Raw genomic sequence first — 3,296 nt, forward strand, 5'->3', positions numbered from 1 at the left:
ATAATTAGAAGGTTAGTTAAGTTTTCTTTTAAATGTTGATTGGTGAAGTGCAAAAAAATACTAGATCATATTAAAAGAATAAAAAATAAATTAAAAAACACATTTGTATCAAAATATTTCAAAAAAAAAAATATCTCTTGTCTATGCATAATTAGATATCACTCTAAACATTTTGCATATATTTTTAGACTTTGCAAACTATTCCAAGATGGTTAATAAACCATACCATGCCTATGTTGCTCATCACTAGAAGCTTTGTAAGATTACTCTTTCCCATCTTCCTATGCTTATGTTGGTCATATTGAAAATGGTTCATATTGAGATCAGCAATGACACGAAATCGAAATTTGAATGAATATGACGAGATAGGAAAATTCGAATAATTGGACACATTAAGAAGTAAAGATAAATAAAATATCTAGATAGCCATAATGAGGAAGAACATATTTCCTAGATATTGATCAGGCAAGTGAGTTATGATCAGTTTGTATACAAGTCGATAGAACTCTCCAAGTATAAGATTCAATGTCTAGAACTTACTAAATGTTTCTCAAAATAAAACTCATACCAAAATTAAAAGAATAAAAACCCAAGGAAATTGGTCAATGAATAGTCCACGTACCTGATTGAAGAAAAAAAGTTGGATATATTTCTTAAGATGATAAACAATTGTGACGATTTATTAATGGCCAACAAGACTTGTTCATGCTAGTGGATGAGAGGTAACAATAGAAACAATTAAACATTAAAAAGGATAATAAAATATATCATAAAATCAAATTGTTACATTATAATATCTATCGATTATAATAATGGATGGTTTTAAAAGGGCTGCGTAAGACATTTTTATCAGTGAGCACGACATGAAGAGGTTGTTACCATACAAAAGACGACCCGATGACAACATGTTTGGGAAGAACAATTTTCAGTTGTTTTTTTTATCAAAATCTATCTGAGGAGAGAGCATAAACCAACTGTAGCTTGAATGAAATGAGATGCAACTAAAATGAAACAGTCGACGCATTCAGAAAATGGCCTATGCAGGTCTCGAACCTGCGACCTTCGCGTTATTAGCACGACGCTCTAACCAACTGAGCTAATAGGCCACGACAAAGGGCTGATAACACCAAAATTAACTTGTTTTTAGTATTTTAAAGAAATATAACAGTTGATCATTTGATTTAAATTTGTCTATTAGTTATTTGTAAGTATTGAAAAGTATCTTCCCGTTCTTTTTTTGTGAATTGAAAAGTATTGTAAGTAACGAACTCTTTGCGGAGTGATCTTGTATCTTCCGGTCTTTTTCGTGAATTGTATTCTTAATATATTTTATTAATAAAAAAGAACTATTCATCAAAAAAAATTATTGAAAAGTAGCTAGATCACTGATATATAGTGCAATATAAAACCAGTTATGACAATTCAGTGCAAAAGGATTATGACAAAACAATATACCATTTTGCTCTCGCTTTCCTATTCTATCTTCTTCCTTTTTTGGGGGTTCATTTATCTTGTAGATTAGAATCAACATTAGGACATCAAAATTTTAATTTTGTAGTGTATTCTTCTTATATACTAGAATGACATTAACGACACTTAGCTTTCCTTGTATCACACTTATACAGTGCATACGTTTTTCTTCAAATTGTAGAGAACATGTCTCCATTAGACAACTTACTCCTCGATATTGATTTCTCAAAATTGCATAAATTGGTTAGTAAAATAGATTTTAAAAATGGATATAGTGTAAATTGAATAGTTTAAATATTACTTTTCTATAACTATTAGAGCAAAGTATAGAATTTAACTGAGGGGGGTCTAATGGAAGACAAAAACTGCGTAGAAACAATAACTCAAGACTCGAACAGGTGACCTTCAGATTTCAAGTCTGAAGCTCTGCCAAGCGAGCTACTAAATGACTTATGTTTTAAGGCCATAGACGCCAATATTTGAAATACATGAATCAGAAATACAATTAATATTTCTCTTCGAATAGATGTTATTTCAAAGGAATTGGAAAATTATTCCCTAAGAAGAAGTAAAGAATAAAAATAAAATATTTCTCAAAGGGATTCAGTAATAATTTTGTGTTTGTTCCCGTTTGAAGAAGAGCCTTTGTCCTCGATTAATCATGAGGCATGTGAATCATCAACGGTTTGTATACACGATGATAAAACTTCCCAAGTATGTTAAAGTAAATGTTGAAATGAAAATAGCCATCAAAACTGTACTGTACAAAATTCAATGTCAAATGTTTTTGGTTATCTCTGCTTCTTAACACAGAATTCACACCGGAATTGAAAGAACAAAAAAAATCAGGCAAATTGGGCCATATAATTGTTAGCTATCCTTTGAATTCTCCAGTGAGAAACTTATCAACAGCCAGCAACAAACCATCTGAAGTGGGTGGCCCAACTTTCTCAATGGATGTCTGCAAAACACCAAAATTAACACGATTGATTGCTATTACAGAGAATACAAAAACAGAGATGAAACAACAAAAAATGAGACAAATTGTGGAGAGCCAACTTTACCAATTTGGATGATTGTCTTCCATGGATTTTCTTGAACCCTTCTTTTTCCCTGCGTGTGGAGAGGGATGATTTTGAAGAAGAGCAATTCACACACAATCCCATCATTCTTCTTGACCTTGTGAATCTTTTCAGCTCTTCCACCTGCACATATCATTACCGAATTGCATCCCCATTGATGTAATTATAAATTGAATGTAACTAAATAAACAAGAATTGTACCTGATGGAATGCTTGGAAAAGAGATTGTTCATAGTAGTCCAGGAGCTGCACAGGATAATCATTGTTTACAGGATCTTGCATTTTGTTATTTGTTCAACTCTAGACTCCACAATCAAAAACAAAACAGATTTGCAAAAAGCAGCAAGAATGCCAAATAACCTTTTAAATTCTACTCAAAGAGAATACTAATAGACGCGAACCTTTCAAATTTCACTTTATATGAAAGATAATTTAAAACATATTTTTTTTCATATTTAATCCTGATGGCACACGCATGACAAGCTTCATCATATATATTTGACTGGAAAGACCAGCGAACAAAGATGAGAATCTAGTCTTGGTAGAAATTCGTACTATGACTCCAATCCTTGGTCTTCGTAAAAAAATGGTTTTTGTTTTGATGGAAACAAATTGAAAAGTTCTTTTCCTATGGAAATAATTTGCAATTTGTTATGGATTGTGGAGTCCAAAGTCTAGAGTTGGATCTAAAAAGGCAAACTTGCATAAGTAATGTTCATTCTTTGTTCACCAATCTGTAGCCCT

At 31.7% G+C, this 3,296-nt stretch overlaps 1 non-coding gene across 1 annotated transcript; it reads right to left on the reverse strand.

The window, feature by feature from the left end:
- Window positions 1-1,032: 1,032 nt before the first annotated feature.
- On the reverse strand, window positions 1,033-1,106 carry TRNAI-AAU (transfer RNA isoleucine (anticodon AAU)). Its single transcript has one exon. It is a non-coding gene; the product is annotated as a tRNA-Ile (tRNA).
- Between the last annotated feature and the right edge of the window lie 2,190 nt (window positions 1,107-3,296).

This window comes from Cupressus sempervirens, chromosome 11 (assembly GCF_028749045.1).
Source record: "Cupressus sempervirens isolate cs-2001-9-10 chromosome 11, ASM2874904v1, whole genome shotgun sequence".
Classification (NCBI taxonomy): domain Eukaryota; kingdom Viridiplantae; phylum Streptophyta; class Pinopsida; order Cupressales; family Cupressaceae; genus Cupressus; species Cupressus sempervirens.